Raw genomic sequence first — 20,809 nt, 5'->3', positions numbered from 1 at the left:
TCGGATAGAGCAGCCGTACGAAATCCCTTTACCCATAGACTTTTATGGGGTGTGCTACAAACCCTCTTCTGTCTTTTGCACATGCATACATATGCACACATATAAACACATATATATAAACACATATATACACATACATACAAATAAATATACAATTATATAAACTGTTGCGCCCTAATCCCTGTCAAATGTATTGTCCTTGTCATATACCATATTTCTTTAAAACACTTTTTATACATGTATTTCAATAATAAATGTATATATATATATATATATATATATATATATATTTATTTATTTATTTTAAATGAACTTTATTGAAAATCACCTTTACATGGACAAAGGATAAAGTGTGATGGGATGTACCATCATTCACTTTGCACAATATGAAAACCTTGTAGCATAGAATAACATAACAACATTGCAAGTAAATCAAGTGATTGTAACAAAAGGACATACGTTAAAGGGGATCAGAATGAACATTTGAGGGATTTGGCTTGTGGTATCTTCAGAAGACAGCAGTAATATCACAAGATTCCTTAGAGAGTTACAAGTTTAACTTTTCATTTTCAATTGTTATGCTTTTCGTAAAGTTAAATGGTAAGGTACAGTTACCAAACATAGAAATCTTAACTTCTATATCTTACATGTAACTAAGTAACACCATATTTAGCCATATACCCTAGTTCATCACATATTCTTCCCAAAAACACTGGAGGAGTGGCATGACGTCAAGCTCCAATTCTATAATCTAGCTGGGTTGTCAAGAATATTGGGGGCCATGGAATGCACTCATGTTTTAGTGCAGCCTCCCAGGGGAAGAGAGGAGCCATACTGGGACAGGAAGCACAACCACTCGCTGAATATCCAGGTCATCAGTGACGCCACGGTAAGAATCATGAGCGTCCGCTCTGGATTGCCTGGTTCTAGTCACGATTCCTTCATCCTCCGGAATTCATATATATATATATATATATATATACGATCAGTTCCAGGAGGGACAAATGCCAGAGGGAATCCTAATAGGTAAAAGCTCTTATATATTTTCACATATGTATTTTATAGATTTAATTTATTCAGATTGCTAATATCAATGCTCTATTTCTTTTATGCAGGTGATCCTGGATATTCTTGTCTTCCGTGGCTGTTCACACCCGCCAACAACCCCAACAGAGTGGAAGAGGTACTCTACAATGAAGCGCACTTCGCTACCAGATCGGTGATTGAGTGCACCTTTGGTGTATTGAAGAGTCGGTTACGATGCTTAGACATCACCGGCAGTGTTCTTCAGTACACCCCCCTCCAAAGTCTCTATTATTTTCCTTATCTGCTGTATGTTACACAGCATTGCCATTAATATGCCTGATATAGATCTAGAGAGCTTGGATGTCCCGGAGTATGACAATCATTTAGCTCCATTAGAGCAAAATGATGCAAGGGGAGTCCAAGCTCGAGTAGACTATATTCAGGCGGTTTTTAGCCAATAATGTTGTCAAGATTGACAGTGTAACCTACAGTAGTTTTATTTTTATGATATTATTTTACACTATTGTTTTTTTTCCAAAAGATGTGAATTTTGGATATTTTGCAATTATTGTCTTTTAAATTTTGACAAAATGATATGCTATTTAACTGTCTTGCTATTGACCAAAAGTTGTTCATTTTGGCTATCTTGAAATTGTTCAATTTAAAGGTTTGTCAAAACATATCTTTAAATAAATATCTTTTAAAAAACCTTTTATTTTATGCTTGACTCTGATTTTCATTATGAAGTCTTTCTAGGATTGTCAATATATTTACTGAAAAATAAAAATGATTTTTTTTTTAACCTAAAAAAAATATTTGTAACTAAGTTTTAATCTCTCTTGTTTGGTAATGTTAAAGTTACAGCATAGTCACAGGTAAACCTTCATGAATCACATAGGGCATGTAATGGTAAGCAACATTCCTATTTAAAATTCTTATATATTCTTCTTTGTTCTCTTTTTCTTCTTATTTGAAAGATAAAACTAGGTAGGCTCATCTGATAATACTTCAAGGTTACCTCTTATCACATTCAATATGTTTGCTTTTTTCAACAGGGGAGTGCTTTTTCATGTGAGCCTTATAGATAACATTGTTCTCATGCACGTTGCTTGTGGCAGACACTGCACTAATTGACTAATATGCAATTCAATATATATTAAATGAAATACCATGGAGGCCTGTCACGAAATGTTTAGATACCATGTAATAAGAGGTCAAATTTATATTAATGGGACATGAAAAACAAAATATTTTATTTCAGGATTTATGTAGAACATAAATAATTAAACAAATTTTCAGTTTTACTCATACAACAAAATGTGCTTCATTCTCTTGGTATCATTTGTTGAAGGAGCAGCAATGCACTATAGGTTTCTAACTGAATAAATGTGTGAGCAAATGACGAGAGAGAGAGATGAGAGAGAGAAGAGAGAGTCAGACAACATTCAGCAGCTGTAACCTATATTCTTATCTGCTCCTGAGATTAACTACATATGTTTTTCATAAAAGGATATAAGAGAAGTAATCAAATTACATAATAGAGTAAATAAAAAAATGTTTACTATCACATGCTATTTATGAATCATGAAATAAACTTTATTGATTCATGTACCTTTAATAGAATTGTGTTGTTTATTGAAACTGGTTACTAGATAAATAATGGTTTATCTATTCTTTTAAAAAATAAAACCTGTGCTGTAGATTGACCCATTAATCTAATCTTCCACTTTCTATTAAAAGTCTTTCCCTCTCTAACTCTAATCTTTCCCTATTTAATTGACTGCCCCTCTCTATGATCCGCCCCTGTTGCTCGACAGATAATCTCAATGCCTCGTGCAACTCCCAGTGATCAACCCTGTACTGCCTGGCCAGATTTAACATTTCAAAAACAGCTTAATCTTCATTTAGATAAAGCTGTTCTTAACTAGGATCAGCATGGCTAGGAGCTGCTCGAGCACAAGCAGCAGGGGCAAGAGGGGCACAAGGGGGTTTCTGGGGCAGGAGGGGCAGGAGGGGCAGCATGGACGAGAGCATATCGAGCCAATGTTGACTAGGAGATTTCCTGCTCCTGGGATTCCTGAGATAGGTTCTCTCCCAGGAACTCCTCCTCTTCCTCATACAGAATTGCTCTCATCTCACAAAGACACACGGTGATCTCCTCAGACACTTCCTGTGCCGTTTGTTATCTAAAGAAAAGGGAAAACACAAATATTAGAATCACACGCAATTTAAAGTGCATATGAAAGTTAAAATATAGCTTTCCGGATTCAGATAGAGAATATAAATGTAAGACAATTTAGTTTCACATGCATGATTCAGATAGTTAATGTTATCTTAATACACTTTCGAATAAACGTGTATTTTCTATAGTGCTTTGTTCTCTTGGTATCTTTTTTAAAATGAACGCTTATGAGATGTTCCATTTTTTGTTAAGCACATGGGTAGCACTTGCTGATTGGTGTTAATGTAGCCAAACAATCATCAAGCGATACACAGGTGATGATCCAAACATGTGCTTCCTTCTAAGCTTACATTGTTTATTTTTCAATAATAGATAACAATAGAAAGAGGAAGATTTTATAATAGGATTCATTTTTAAATTTTCTTAAAAATGCATGGTCTATCTAAATCCTGAATGTTTTATTTTGACTATACTAATCTTTGAGATACTATTCAATCACAGATTATATCAAAGATCAATTTAATTTAACATTGTTGTTTAATACTGTGATATTCTTGTTTAAGACTATTTAAACATTATGGCATTGACTGTCCATTTTAAGTGAGCACACTTATAACATTAATGTTTGTTCTTGTTTTTGTTACCTGTGGAGGAGATCGAAGAGGTTGGAGGTTGTTCCAAAGCCCTTTGTACCTCAGCTGAAATAAAAAATGTGTATATATATATATATATATATATATATAGTTAAAAATCAAATTTTAATCATAGGGTAAGAGCATTTTAATCAAACAAAATATAACATTAAAAAACATACCTGTTGTTTGGCCAAGACCTGCTGCTTCAGGGGTGCTGCACATTATGTCAGGCATTGCCGCTGCTGAGGAGAAGCTGTGGCTGGACTCAGTCAGGATACTGATGGCCAATGGTACTGTGGCATCAACAGTAGCTGCAACAGCAGTAGCAGCAGCACTAGTAGATGCTGGAAAACATATAATTTAAAAATATACACCTAGATTAGAGTTATGCGTTATGGTTTTAACACTGAAAAAATGGCAATTTCAGCGTAAAAACAGTAATGCAGCAAGTTTTGAGACATTTTTGCATGGGATTTTCATAGCACCCGTATTACAGGTTGTGCGGTGAGGCTAAAATGCTTGCGTTACAGCCTATACCGACAAGATCCATACCGCCATCTGAGAGCAGTAGTTGTGGATTTTGTGTAACAACAATGTTTCACAAAACTCATAACTAAAGTGTTACTAAGTACACTAACACCCATAAAGTACCTATTAACCCCTAAACCGCCGCCCTCCCACATCTCAAACACTATATTAAACTTATTAACTCATAATCTGCCGCCTACCCACATCCCCACTACTATAATAAAGTTATTAACCCCTATTCCGCTGCTCCCGACACCGTCGCCACAAATGTAACCTATTAACCCCTAAACTGCCAGCCCCCCCACGTTGCCACTACTAAATAAACCTATTAACACCTAAACCGCCAGCCCCCCACATCACCACTAATAAATTAAACTATTATGTTACAAATAGGGGTTATAAATCTAATCCAGTACATCATCAAACATATAATAAACAACAACATTCATTTGATCACCAGTATTCTGGTTCCAATAGATCAAGAAACCATCAACATTTTGGCTACAACAATCAACAAAAGTATACTTTTAATAGACCACAACATCAAAAGGTAAATGGTAATGCTCCCCCCAAAACTCCTACAGTTCAACAATATGCACAATCGCCTATTTCCACCCAGAATAGATTTGAAGTTCTACAATCAAATAGTAGAGACCCTAATATGCAAGATAGGAACAATAGGCAGCCTAATTCCCCAAACCCTATGGAAGGGCCTTCCACATCAACTAACTATGTTGAAAATTGGAGAAATTAAGTAAAGGTATATATAATCTGTCCAGCCATGTACTGGACAATGATGAAATTAGAGTTTTAGGCAAAGGACTATCTTTTTGCCCTTCCAACACCCACAAAACTTTTAATCTATTTGTAGATCTAAATAGATTCACTCGTAAACTCTCCTTACAAAAATATTTCGTGAAAAAAATCTTGAAAATCAAAGGTATTGAAGGTATGCCTATTGTAACAGATGCTATGGCCGAAAGAAATCCCCAGTTAGTGATTCACAATGATATTGATCCACTAGTGGATAACCTTTATGAAGGCTATATTCATTCAGACAAATGCCTACCCTCATCCTTCATGCCCCCTCGGGAAGAAGGTTCTTTTATAGATGTATTCCAAAATATGGTTCTGGAGGATTTAACCAACATCCCTAAACATGTTCTAGGTGATTCAAATCTTTGGCCGAATGAAAAGAGAGCCCTTCTAAAATTGTCAAAAAATGATTCAATAGTGATACGTCAGGCGGACAAGGGGGGCGGTATAGTCCTACAGGACTATCAAGATTACTTGAAGGAAGCAGATAGAATAATAAAGGATTTTGAGTACTACAGGCCTCTAGATCAAGACCCTACACTTCTGTTCACTAAGAAATTAAATTCTATTATTCAATTTGGATTTGAAGAAGGAATCTTGACCTTGAAAGAAAAACAATATTTAACACCAAAAAATCCCAGTATTCCATATTTTTACCACCTACCCAAAATCCACAAAAATCTACAAACACCACCAGGTAGACCTATAATAGCAGGTATGAATAGTATCACAGATCATCTATCAGCATATGTGGATTTTTTTCTGCAAAAATATGTTAGACAACTTCCCTCATACATTAAGGACACCACAGACTTACTTCATAAACTTTCTAATATTACAAGAAAAAGTAAATACCTATGGATGACATGCGATGTCAACGCACTCTATTCCAATATATCACATGAAATAGGGTTAAAATGTGTTTCTGAATATCTACATGAAGATTTTTATATGCCAGATATTCAGAAAGAATATATATTGAAGCTAATTGAATTTATATTAAAACATAACTATTTTAAATATCAAGATAATTATTATATACAGACCAAGGGTACTGCCATGGGGACCAGGTTCACTCCCAGCTTCGCTAATTCGATAATGGGTTGTTTTGAAGATATTTATATCAACGGTGGAAGCTGGGATGAGAACCTGGTCTTCTATGGTAGATACATAGATGATCTAATCATCATTTGGAATGGATCATTGGATTCAGCTAGAGAATTTGCTTTTAAACTTGATACTAATGATTTTGGTCTAACCTTCACTCACAAAATACATTTGGAAGAAATTGAATATCTTGATATAGTGCTCACTTGGGATATAAATAATAGGGTTCAATCCAAAACCTTCTTTAAATTAGTAGATAGCAATAACTTTTTAGACTATCAAAGTAACCATCTAAAGAGTTGGAAGGAAAATATTCCATTTAGTCAGTTTAGACGGATTAGGCGTAATTGCACATTATTAGAGACATATGATGAGCAATCCCTTATCTTAAAAAATAGATTTCTTGAAAAAGGGTACCCTCCAATGCTCTTAGAAGAAGGTTACCGAAGGGCAAGAGAACTAAATAGAAATGAAATTCTTAATCCGCTACCTTATAATGGGTTAAATCGATGTAATAGTAACAAAAAGCAGACTACATTTATTACTAACTATAACTCCAACTATAAAGCCATTACAAAAATAATTAAGAAACACTGGTACCTTCTTAAAAAAGATCCGGTTTTAAAAGGGATTTTGGATGATTCCCCTAACATTACATTTCGGAGAGCCCCAACCATTAAACAGAAAATAGCCCCCAGCAAAATCATAATGTCCAAAAGAACATCAGGAATAGGATGTCTGTCCAACAATAGACACCAACAAAAAGGAGCTTTTAAATGTAGAATTAAAAGATGCAACATGTGTAAATATGTCACGCATGGAGCAACTAGTGTCACTTCTTCTATCACAGGATGTACATATGAACTTAAGGATAGATTAAATTGTAGCTCTAATTATGTCATATACCTATTAACCTGTAAATGTGGGATGCAATACCTAGGTAGAACCATAAGGAAAGTCAGAAGCAGATGGGGAGAACACTTTAGAAACATAGAGAAAGGTTCACTCAAACATAGTGTATCAAGACATCATGTTCAACATCATTGTGGTACTAAATGTCAATTTTGCATAACCCCTCTAGAGAGAATACAATACAAGCAAGGAACTAATAGGTTCAAAAAGTTATGTCAAAGGGAAACCTACTGGATCTATAAATTTGGTACTCTCTTTCCCACAGGATTGAATGAGAACATAGATATGTCTGCTTTTTGAATATAATATTTTTGTACATCTTGCTGTGGATTATCAGGTCATCATTTTTTTCCATGCAACACTATAGCTATTTAATATTACACAGGTATTATCAGAGGTGTATATATTGACGTTATAGCTATTTTTCTCCTCTTTGTATATCACAGTACAAATTTATATTATATACTACACATATTGACTTTATAGTCATACATTCATTCTTCTTCACTTGTATATATCACAGCACACATGTATGTATCATACATCACATAAGGTTGATCACATTATAGTCATGATTGGTATATAACACAATCATTTAGGGCACATGCGATGTGTATGTGTGGGTGTGTATATATGTGTATATGTATCTGTGTGTGTATGTGTATATATATATGTATGTATGTATATATGTGTGTGTGTGTGTGTGTGTATATACGTATATGTGTGTTCATGTATGTGTATGTATATCTATATATTCCACTTCAAGATATGGGTTTGTTATACCAACATAGGATATACCGGTTTAATACATGTAATACACCCACTATTATGGATTTCTGAATATATATGCTGCACATTAGAAAACATACACTGTTCACTGAACATTTTTATTTTTATTGTATCATTTTAGTTAAGTCTGCACTCACAATATACACCTCAACATTATCTCCAACACATTAAACAATATTGTTACTACTGTATTTCTATACCATCTTATTTTTGTATATTGAACATAATGTATTACAACCCCGTTTTTACACATTAGAGTAGGTTAATAGATATTCACTAAGTACACTTATCTATTGCTTAATACATACATTTCATATTGCTTAGATTAAGATATTACCACCCTTCACTGAATGTACCTGATCCCGTTTGATCTTGGAAGCTAAGCAGGGCCAGGCCTGGTCAGTACCTGGATGGGAGACTGCCTGGGAACACCAGGTGCATTAGACTTAAAATATGTATGTGTATATATATATATATTTGTGTATGTGTAGATATGGATATGTGCGCACACGTATGTGTATGTATATATATGTGTATGTGTGTGTGTATATATATATAATATAGTTTCAATAAGGCCTGCATAATATAAAGGGCTATCTCCTATAGAAAATCTTGCTTATACATATTTGACCAAAGGCTGTTAACATCAATAGGTGCTTTAATAAAACTTTAACTTATTTAGACAAACTGACAACATACTAAGACATTTGGTATGAACACCAAGAATTAGAATATCATGTACTTTTTATATATGTATGTGTGTATATATATATATTTATTTTTAGTTTTTTTAAAAAGGGTGGGGAACAATTTTTTAATGTTACTATTTTAGAATACCATAATAATATCCTATAACATATGATACTGACATGATATCCACCATAAGATAATGTTTGGCTATGGTTGTTGTTTTTTACATCCTTTATTAACCAATTTGTACAGTACTTGTTTGTTTTTTAGTATAATGTGAATTATTTGGAAATTGTTTTAATCATTGTATTCTAACTATGGTCTGATTGAAACAGGTGTGCACTCACACACCTGATGAGGCACGTTCACTTCCACACCTGAATAGGTGTGGTTATGTTTCACTCTTAGAGTGGTCATTTAGCATTGATAAGCCAGAGCTCTCAGTCTTTGGATAGAAGCCTGAGGAAACAGACAGAGATCTGAGAAACTAGTTGCTTGTTTATCCATTGTTACGGTCACATTTGTGACATTTTATATTGTATTTTACTGCACCATTAAACTATGGTATTTTAACTCTTTGCTGAGAGCCTGAGCTTGATTGAAATCTACCCTGGAGTGATTTGTTGCACTGCCTTGGTCAGTGAACTGGGACACTGTGAACTCCCAGTCTGCCTCTATAAGCACAACAGAGTGCTGCTTTACTTGCGAATATAAAATCTGCATTCACCTTTTTTTACATTTGTCCAAACTATATCACATGAGGAGGCGCCCTTGTCTTTGTGATTTTCTTTGCACAGAGAGAGTATTAACCCCTAAACCTATCACCCCCTAACTTTAAATTAAAATTACAATATTCCTATCTTAAAATAAATAAAAACGTACCTGTGAAATAAAAAAAACTAAGTTTAAACTAACAATTAGTCTAACATAACTATTATACTAAACTATTATACTAAAATTAAAATAACTACCAATTAAAAAAACTAAATTACACATTAAAAAAAACTAACACTACTAACAAAATTTAAGTCTAAAATTACAAAAATAATAAAAAATACTATATTATGAAAAATAAACAAAATTATCAAAAATAAAAACAATTACACCTAATCTAATATCTCTATAAACATAAAAAAGCCCCCCCCAATAAAAACCCTAGCCTACAATACACTACCAATAGCCCTTAAAAGGGCCTTTTTTAGGGCATTGCCCTAAAGAAATCAGTTCTTTTACCTGGAAAAAAACAAAGACCCCCAACAGTAAAACCCACCACCCAACCAACCCCTCAAAATAAAAAAAACCTAACTCTACCAAAAACCTAAGCTACCCATTGCCCTGAAAAGGGCATTTGTATGGGCATTGCCCTTAAAAGAAAATTCAGCTCTTTTACATTGCCCTGAAAAGGACATTCAGCTTTTACCTAAAGCCCAAAACCCTAATCTAAAAAAAAACCCACCCAAAAAAATGTAACAAAAACCTAACACTAACCCCTGAAGATCCACTCACAGTTTGTGAAGTCCAGACATCCATCCTCATCCAGGCGGCGAGAAGTCTTCATCCAGGCAAAGAGAAGTCTTCATCCAGGCGGCGTCTTCTATCTTCATCCCAGCGACGCGGAGCGGATCTATCCTTGAAGACATCCGGCGTGGAGCGTCCTCTTCATACGGTCACCGCCGTACACTGGATCTTTTCAAAATGGTGTCCCTTGCATTCCTGTTGGCTGATTTGATTCTTGAAATTCAAATCAGCCAATAGGATGAGAGCTACTGATATCCTATTGGCTGTTCAAAACATCCAATAGGATAAGAGCTAATGAAATTCTATTGGCTATTCAAATCAGCCAATAGAATTTCAGTAGCTCTCATCTTATTGGCTGATTTTCAGGGTTTTTTTCTAACACTCTCTCCCCATTGATGTCTATGGGGGAAAGCGTGCACGAGCACGTCAAAGCAGCCCTTGGCTTTTGTGCGGTATGGAGCTTAACGCAACCATTTCGCACGCACAAGGAGGCTTTTCAGAAACTTGTAATGGCAGCGTTATGGAGGGTGAAATAATGCAACTTTTGTTGCATTCGTTTTGCACCCTGTTTAGCGCAAAACTCGTAATCTAGGTGAGAGAAAATAAATATTAGTGCATATTATAATGTCAATAAAACAAAAGGCCTAAATATTATTTTAAAAAAAATGTGCGACAAGGATAACGCATGTAATAAAAGTGTAATTGCCTGCCAGCTCATCGGTATCAGGCCCGACCTCATCCAGACCTAGCGACATATTAGTCCCCAACTTCTCCATTAGCAGAGTCTCATATGAAGAGAGCTCTGCCTCATACACAGGCTTCCTCTCGCTGGCCAGCTTTGTCTTCAGGATCCTCTTGATGCCCGAGAACCTTTTTTTTACAATGCTCCACCGATTTCGCATGAACGCCTTCAGCAGAGACACTGCCAGCTATATCTCACCAGATCTCATTTTTTATTGGAGAGAGAAGTCTGCTGGTCTTTGGAACCATAAATAAAATCATAGTGCTCCAGAACCTTGGTTACAAGAACCCAGTTCTGGTCAAAATTGAACTGTATATTTCACCCTGATTTTGTATTACCAGTCTCCGCAGGCGCCATATACAGTCCAAGAAAGAAAAAACAAAAAAGTCGCAAATACAAATGCTTAATTACTCTTACTGAGCTCACACATATAAGCTTAGTAAATCACACACATTAAACTCCATTTTCATGCACCTTTTAAAGTTAATTACTCATGACGTGATCAATCAGCTGTTATTAATTTAATATGCAATCAAAAATTAAATTGTTTTATACTATAATCTTTGTTTACACAGTTATTCAATTCTTAAAGTATATCCTATTCATAAGCCCATCATTGGTGACGCATATAATATTAAATGTTCAAATAATTGTAATAGAAATCACGTGATTAATCCAATTAGCAAACATTAATTTAATATATGTATTTTACTCAATCTACATTCAGATTTTTTTATACTTGGATCATTAGTAACACAGAACTAATTCTTATATTCTTACAGGATATACTTTTTATAAGTCAGTCATTGGTGACACATATAATATAATATAAGATTGAGTTTGGATGCTATATAAATGGTCATGAACACATGATGAATATAATCTGCCAATGAAACATTAATAAGCATTTTCTACTGTCAATAACCAATCAGATTGCTCTATACTTGGGATTGTTGTGTCGCACTTAATAATTTTTTTTGAGTGAATTTGAGTTTCAAACATGTCGCGTCCATCTTTTTTTACAGATGAGGAATTGGTGTGCCTGGTGTACAATATGAACCGTTACTTCCCCAGGATGATTGGAGGAGTCAGAGGAATGGTTTAAGAAGATCGGGACAACATCATCTATGAGATGATGCACAGGATGAGGCTCGTGTCCGGTATAAGAAGGACGCGCCGACAATCTCTCCATCAATTCAGTGACCTGAGACGGCACGAGCAGGAGTGCTATAAAGCTATCAGGTCACTTATTAGGAGATGTAAGTGTAATTTAATATATTGTGTATTATACGTACAAATTATGTATATGTGAATTTTGTATTAGTGGCAAACCTGAGAATTTTTTCCCCCTAAGATTTAATATTTGGCAAACTATAAATTATTCATCATTTGTTAATCGTTTAACTCAGTGATTTGCAACCTTTTTTTTGCCGTGGCACACTTTTTTACATTAAAAAATTCTGTGGCACACCACCATCTCAAAATTTTACAAAATCACACATTGTAGCCTAATACAGGATATATATACAGTGTATGTATATATATATATATATATATATATATATATATATATATATATATGAATCAAAAAAATGAGTTCAAAATCCGTAGGTAGAAAAAAGATAAAAAATATACTTTATTGTGAACATCCAATATTAAAACACATGTTAGAAAAAAGCTAACAGGTTTGACACGTTTCGGCTGGAGCCGTATTCATAAACCTGTTAGTACTATCGCTACTCAAGTTTAAAAACATGTTCTAAGAAGCCATTGGCTGGTGCAGACAGACCTACCAATTTGATTAACTCATACCACACCAAAAGTACATTTGCAGATATAAATGTGTTCAAATGAGGATATATATACACGCTGTACTGTGCTGTCATGCCATGCCTCCTACAAACTATACATGACATATTGACATTCATTCACAAACAATCGTAATGATTGTCTGTGAATGAATGTCAATGTCATGGTTGTAAATGATGCCTGATGAGCCTGTCACATACCTCCCAATATTTCAAAATTTGAAAGAGGGACACCCCCGCACTGTTGTCAGTCTGCCGCGGCACACCTGAGGATCTCTCACGGCACACTAGTGTGCCACGGCACACTGGTTAAAAAACACTGGATTAACTAATAAAAATGATATTTGGGGGGGCGGAGCCAACCAAGATCCAGCATGGTTGCAAATTTGTGAAGCTCCGTGAAGATTTCCCTGGGAGAATTGAATAGAGACACTGAAAAAACATGTAGCAAGCTAATTTGACTCCTGTGAGTTGATGAGTGACCGGAGGCTGCAATTACATGTAATCGGAAGGTGAAGAGCTGCTATATCAACATCCCAATAGATTGTGATCGCATGGTATGGAGAAAAGAGGCGCCATCTTGGCATAACATAAAGGCAGACCACGCTGAAAACCAAGAACGGACGACAAGAGAAACAGGAGAGACCGGCAACAGTGGCTCCTAGGAGATTGCAGCTGTCCCGTATGGTCGAACACGGACTTTAACATCACAAGAGCTAACAGGGCTGAGAAAAAATAGTAAGTGGACAGAGTGCGCAGCTTATATTCAGGAGTGCGTGTCCCTCTGTGTGCTGGAGTTGCTTATATAATACGTTCAGCGGAGCGCTCATAAGAGGGAATAAGCATCTTCTCATAACCCTCGATGTTAACCTAAATAAGCGCTGAGAAGAGGGAGCTGAGGTCACTTTATTAGGGCCTGTTAAGAAACCAGAGATAGCAAATCAGGGCCTACATTTTGTATTCAGAAGATATAATGATAGTACAGCCTGGTCTGTGCCACGTGACACGCACTTATAAAATCTGCTTTATCTAATTTTACCAATACACCTGTAGGAAAGCTTTATTATCTACATAGGTAGCTATTAAACAGATAACACCTACTAGAGTTGGAGTGCACAGATGGCTACTAAACGTCTCCCTAAGGGAGATAAGGCAGGCAAATCAGCCCCAACAATCTCCACAAAGCTGAATACTTATTTTAAAACAATTGAAACAGAGGCTCCTGCCGCAACCAACTCTCCACATTCTAGCAGAGGTTCTTTTGAAGAGGAAATAGAAATTGCTCAATCTGACTCAACTCTTCCCCTGACAAAGGCAGACTTGCAATCCCTACCATCAAAAGAGGATTTTGCATCTTTCATGAACCAAGTAAGTCTGCTTATAAAAGAAAGTTTGACAGAAATTAAAAGAGATGTTACTGACTTGGGTAATAGAGTGTGTTACATTTGGAAGAACATGCTGAAGAGATATCAGAACCAATCAATCTTCATACCATGCAAATCCAGCAACAGACTAAAGAAATCACACAATTGCAAATGCAGATTGAAGATCTGGATAATCGTGGCAGACGCCAGAATCTGAGGATAAGAGGTATCTCTGAAAATATACTAGCAGCTGCGCTCCCACAATATCTTCGGGAGCTTTTTTGCTTCCTCTTAGACAGCAAAGAAGAAACTGAAATACCTTTAGATAGAGCGCACAGAGCTTTAAAACCCAAGCCCCAGGCCACGGCCCCACCGAGGGATATAATTCTTCGATGTCATAACTTCAAAGATAAAGAGAAGTTGCTAGCTGCAGCTAGGAAAAAAGCTCCTATTAAAAAGGAAGGCGACACAATCCAAATCTTTGCGGACTTAAGCCCATTAACCCTATCTAGACGGAGGGATGTGAGGTTCCTTACTTTACACTTGCGTGATCACAATATCCCTTATCATTGGGGATTCCCCTATGCTATAAGGGCTATTAAAAATAATAAGGAAATAATATACAGAGACTTGGAGGACCTTAACCCCTTCTGCTCTCAACTCAACATCCCACTGCCAAAAGATATTCCTCAAGACATAGAACAGCAGAGAGAAAAACAGACAGCGGATCACCCACCACCAGGACCCCAGCGACAAAGATGGACCACAGTGAACAAGAAGTGAAAGACAACTGCGAATCTGGCCAGTCAACACTGTGCTTCACCCATTGACCCACCTTGAGAAATAATCCAGCTAAATGGGTCACTAAAACCTCTGACTTGGTCAGATTTCATCACTCTCTACTGAGACATTCATTGCTTGCAAGACAGTTAATATTAATAAGCTCTCATGAATAAGTACTATAAAATTGCAAAAAAAGGGAAAAAAATATATATATAATATTAATACTCCGGTCACCTTGTTATATTCATTTAAAGTGGGAATCCTGGCTTTTGACCAGGGGCATTCTCCATAGAAAATATAGCTATGATTCTCTTGGGGAAACAATAGTGGTTTTTGCTGCTGTTGTTTACCACCTCCATTTGATTATCAGGAGAAGGATTACGGTCCTTGTTCCTGATCTTGGTTTTCCAATGTTAGGAAATAATTGCTATTGGTTTAAATGTTTTTGTTCTCTGTTTGGTTGTTTTTGTGTTTGTTTATTGATTTGTTTTAATGTCCTCGCAGGATTTCCTTCTACAAATGGGTTGACATTTTTTTTAGTAGGCAGAACTGAAATACAACCTCCCTTATGGTGCCCTTTTTCAGCGTATGGTGGCAATGGGTCTCTACAGCAGATTGTGACATCACTCCCTGGTAAGATTTCTTACACACATCTTATTTACATAGCTCTTCGCATGATAAAGATATGGCTTCCAAACCAATTCTAATTACCTCACAAAATACTAAGGGTCTTAACTCGCCAACTAAAAGATCTGTGGTGTTAAATTGGTTTACAAGACAAAAGAGTTCAATAGTTTTTGTACAGGAGACACATTTCCCCAAAGCAAATGAACCCAAATTTTCCAATAAAAACTTTCCACTGGTCTTTTTTAACTCCCATGAAAAGAAAAAGAATGGAGTGGGAATTCTCCTCCACCACTCATAGCCCTTCACATTGCTTCATACTACATCAGATACAGAGGGAAGAATTCTTATTATAGTAGGCCTCATATACAACAGACCAATCACACTAATTAACATATACGCTCCTAACTCGCATAGGAACAGATTTTTTAATAAACTAAAGTCTCTGATACAAGAAACACGGAAGGGCACAGTAGTAGTGGGAGGGGACCTGAACATTACTCTGGACCCGACTTTAGACACCACATCCTCTAATACCAAAACATCCCTGCACTCCCCTAACTCAGTATATAATTGCATAAGACACGCTGGACTGGTTGACACGTGGAGGATACAACACCCCACACAACGCAACTTTACCTTTTTCTCACATCCCTGGTCTATGTACTCAAGAATTGATCAGCTATACATAGATCAATCCAGCCTCTCACTATTAATAGACACGGACATTGTCCCCACAGCGTGGTCAGACCATTCCCTGATCTCCTTACAGTTAAATTGGCCAGGAGTCCCATTACACCCATTCATATGGAAATTAGATTCATATCTTTTGCATCACCCTCTGACGACACAAAAATTAACAACCTCTCTACAAGAATACTTTTCATTGAATGCGTTACCAGATTCTCATCCCCTTTTTGTCTGGGATGCTCATAAGGCAGTGTTTTTTGGGGAGAATGTATTAAACACAAGGCATTTCTTAAGAAATCATATGATTCCTCACTAAACTCTTTAACTGCTAAATTACATACACAAATATGCAACAAGGTTTCACAGTTCAGTCAATAGGATTTTAGAGAGAGAGAGAGAGATGATTGTATAAATTAAAATTTCATTTTATTGAGTTCTTTAAAACAGACCTGGCACAGCACATAGAAATCCCCACTGCTGACGCGTTTCCTGCCTCACGGGCAGTTCATCAGAGCATACAGAGATCACCTGAAGCTGCTGTTTTAAACACACAGGTACACCAAAAAAGTCCAATCACATAGAAGCTAGGTGAGTGCAAAAAACACCCACCCTTTAACTCATTCAATTCCATTAACATATTATACATTGTTTAAATGTGACTGAACCAATTGGGTTCCTAAGAGGTAACAGCACAAAAATAAAAATACAAAATAAAGAACAAAATATAATTCAAAATATAAAATTTGAATGTTTGGAATAAGCTCTTATTTGGGAACATTTTAAATTGTAACAATTTATCTAAAAAAGTTACGCCTATAATCTGATGTTAATTTAAAAATTGCTAAAGTTTGATAATAATAGTAGAATAGAGGTGAGTTAACCCATAGCCGTTAGGGTATATAAGATAAATGCAAAATGTAATCTAAGGGTCATCACCAAGACTGTATCCGTCAAAATGAAAAAAAAAAAAATAAAAAAAAAATAACTTTAAGCAAGTAATTGAGCCAACAATTCAATCTTTGGTTACATATTCCTGAAAAGGCACATACGAAAGATACATTAATTCTGAATTAGAAAGACACTAAATCTAAAATTGCATAAATTGTAAAATGTTTACAAAAGGTCAGACTGGCCAAAATAACACCTATCTTTCTGCAGTATGTAATTATTGGATACAAAGATTTATATATATAAATCAGCTCCTATCTATGAAAAGTTTGACATCGCTAATTTTATTTATTCCTAGTGGATGACCCGTTTTTAAAGTATGAATCCAAAAAATTTCTCTTTTTGATAAGGCCTGATATCTATCTCCTCCTCTGGCTCCCAATGTGACTTGCTCAATCCCTTGAAAAAGAAAGTGAGCCAGTCTATTGGTATGTGTAAAGAAATGTTTTGCAACTGGAGTCTTTGGAACCTCTGCTTCCAATGACAACAGATGCTCTCTTATTCGATCTTTGAGATTCCTTGAAGTGAGGCCAATGTATTGAAAATTGCAGAATGAGCAAGTTATAAGATAAATTACATACACAGAATTACAGTTAATGGATTCTCTTATTTTATAGGAAATCCCAGTCTGCATAGATTTAAAGCTATTGCCTACAAGTGCATAGTCACAGCATTTACAAGGTTTAGTACCACATTTATGAAAGCCAATATTAGTTGGTAGCCAGTTATTTTTTGTATTCTCCCTGGTTTTGATTTTGGAAGAGAAATTCTTTCTTATTTTGTCACCTATAGTATCAGATCTGCTAGCAACAAAATTACAATTACCAGAGATCAACCTAAGATCAGCATCTCTCTCCAGCAATGGCAATCTCGTTTTGATTATATTGCAGATATCTCCAAACTGTCTACTGAATTTGGTGACAAAATTAATACCTTTTTTTTGTTTCAATCCCTGGTCAGAATTTGAAATAATGCGATCTTTTAGTAAATTATTTCTATCAAAGCTTGACACTAAGCTAGACTGTTTTTTTAAATCCTCTAAATCGTAACCTCTGGCTACCAAGCGCTCTGTCAAATCATTGGCATGTTTCCAATAATCACTTAGATTAGTACAGTTGCGTCTAAGTCTGATGTATTTGGCCATTGGGAGCCAGAGGAGGAGATAGATATCAGGCCTTATCAAAAAGAGAAATTTTTTGGATTCATACTTTAAAAATGGGTCATCCACTAGGAATAAATAAAATTAGCGATGTCAAACTTTTCATAGATAGGAGCTGATTTATATATATAAATCTTTGTATCCAATAATTACATACTGCAGAAAGATAGGTGTTATTTTGGCCAGTCTGACCTTTTGTAAACATTTTACAATTTATGCAATTTTAGATTTAGTGTCTTTCTAATTCAGAATTAATGTATCTTTCGTATGTGCCTTTTCAGGAATATGTAACCAAAGATTGAATTGTTGGCTCAATTACTTGCTTAAAGTTATTTATTTATTTTTTGACGGATACAGTCTTGGTGATGACCCTTAGATTACATTTTGCATTTATCTTATATACCCTAACGGCTATGGGTTAACTCACCTCTATTCTACTATTATTATCAAACTTTAGCAATTTTTTAATTAACATCAGATTATAGGCGTAACTTTTTTAGATAAATTGTTACGATTTAAAATGTTCCCAAATAAGAGCTTATTCCAAACATTCAAATTTTATATTTTGAATTATATTTTGTTCTTTATTTTGTATTTTTATTTTTGTGCTGTTACCTCTTAGGAACCCAATTGGTTCAGTCACATTTAAACAATGTATAGGTGAGTGCAAAAAACATTGAATGAGTTAAAGGGTGGGTGTTTTTTGCACTCACCTAGCTTCTATGTGATTGGACTTTTTTGGTGTACCTGTGTGTTTAAAACAGCAGCTTTAGGTGATCTCTGTATGCTCTGATGAACTGCCCGTGAGGCAGGAAACGCGTCAGCAGTGGGGATTTCTATGTTCTGTGCCAGGTCTGTTTTAACAAACTCAATCAAATGAAATTTTAATTTATACAATCATCTCTCTCTCTCTCTCTCTCTCTAAAATCCTATTGACTGAACTGTGAAACCTTGTTGCATATTTGTTGATGTTTAATAAGAGTTCAGGAGAGCTCTAACAGTTCCAGCATAGGACAGCATACGTCACAGGCACTTACCTGTCGAATTAACAGTGAAGTATACACAGCGTTCATGCCGGAGGGCAGACGGTTTACTAACAAGCACATCTGAGTCACTTGTATCCGCTACTAAGCTGAAACTGTCTGATACATACAGCTATCGATTGACACCGGAGTGGTAAGCACGCTGTTTATGCATTATATAAGTCTGAAGTGTATATTATAGGAACGGTTCTTTTACCTGTAAACTCTGTGATTTCCGCACTTGTTGGGGCCTCTAATGAGGGGTTGTTCACAAGAGTTATATGGATATTACTATTACACTGTACTAGTCAAACACAATACCTTGAAATATTGTTTAAATTACATACACTACAGTTACAACATAAGAGATCTCCATCAGATCGTCCCACTCTTAGCACACTGGCAACAACGAGAAATGAACTTAAAACTTTACTTTATTCAGATGCTCAAAGAAAAGCCTTCCAACTTCGGAAGAAATATTTCTATGAAAGTAATCGGCCCGGAAAAATATTAGCAAACACTCTCAAAGATAGAGATACAAACACACATATCCATAGACTGAAGACTTCACAGGGAGACTGCATTTACGATAGTAAAGCCATAGCTACACATTTCCGGGATTTTTACCACCAAATACAATTTAGAGAAAGGAGACACTCCAGTACACGAGCAGGACATGACAACATACATAGTATCAGCTAACCTAAATAAGCTATCTCAGTCTCAATCAACAGAATTAGAGACACCTATTTCCTTAACAGAAGTTCTGAAGGCTATCAATGACTTACCGATAGGGAAAAGCCCAGGTCCTAATGGATACAATAACCTATACTACAAGACTTTCAAAAACATAATAGCCCCCCACCTTCTAAAGGTCTTTCACTCCTTAGATGAAGGTTCCCAATTATTGAAAGACTCCCAATCAGCTCACATTTCAGCAGGGCCGCCCCTGACTTAACCATTGATCAGGCCCCCCCTCCTTTGACATGTGCAATTTTTGACCAAGTGACTAAAACATATATGCACTTTATTCTTAAGTGTCTATTTAAATTTGGAAATGTTGTAAAGGTAGTAACATACAAACACACAGACACACTCATACACTGAAACACACACACACAATCACACAAAAGGATTCACATATAGACACTCTAGCAGCCACGCAAAGAAACACACTCAGACACAGACACCCAAACAGAAACTCAGCACTTGTTTACATTGACCTGACAAGTAATGAGGTAAACTACAGTTTTGTTAAAAAAAAAAGGAGATTTAGAAAACAAAATATGGAGTTCTGATTATCTTTTTGTAAAGGAAGATGACAACTAAATTATGACAACAGCATGCAGTGGCTGCAAGGAAGGGCCCTGAACTGCCTAAACAATAATTTAAAGATTAAATGGTAGATTGGTGACTTCTGGAAAGGTCTCATTAGTCTCAAAGTCTGTAGAAAGATGTGAATAATC

General features: G+C 35.7%; 1 long non-coding RNA gene across 1 annotated transcript in view; it reads right to left on the bottom strand.

Moving 5' to 3' along the window:
* Positions 1-2,722: 2,722 nt before the first annotated feature.
* LOC128655510 (uncharacterized) overlaps positions 2,723-20,809 on the bottom strand; it is a 93,543-nt gene continuing 75,456 nt past the window's right edge. Inside the window, exons 2-4 of the long non-coding RNA XR_008401832.1 lie at positions 4,023-4,187; positions 3,853-3,906; positions 2,723-3,212 (exon numbers count right to left, since the gene is read on the bottom strand). This is a non-coding gene — a long non-coding RNA (uncharacterized LOC128655510). The remainder of the gene's footprint in view (positions 3,213-3,852; positions 3,907-4,022; positions 4,188-20,809) is intronic.

This window comes from Bombina bombina, chromosome 4 (genome assembly GCF_027579735.1).
Source record: "Bombina bombina isolate aBomBom1 chromosome 4, aBomBom1.pri, whole genome shotgun sequence".
Lineage (NCBI taxonomy): Eukaryota > Metazoa > Chordata > Amphibia > Anura > Bombinatoridae > Bombina > Bombina bombina.
Note: the sequence above shows the minus strand (reverse complement) of the source record. Positions and strands in the feature narration are given on the sequence as shown.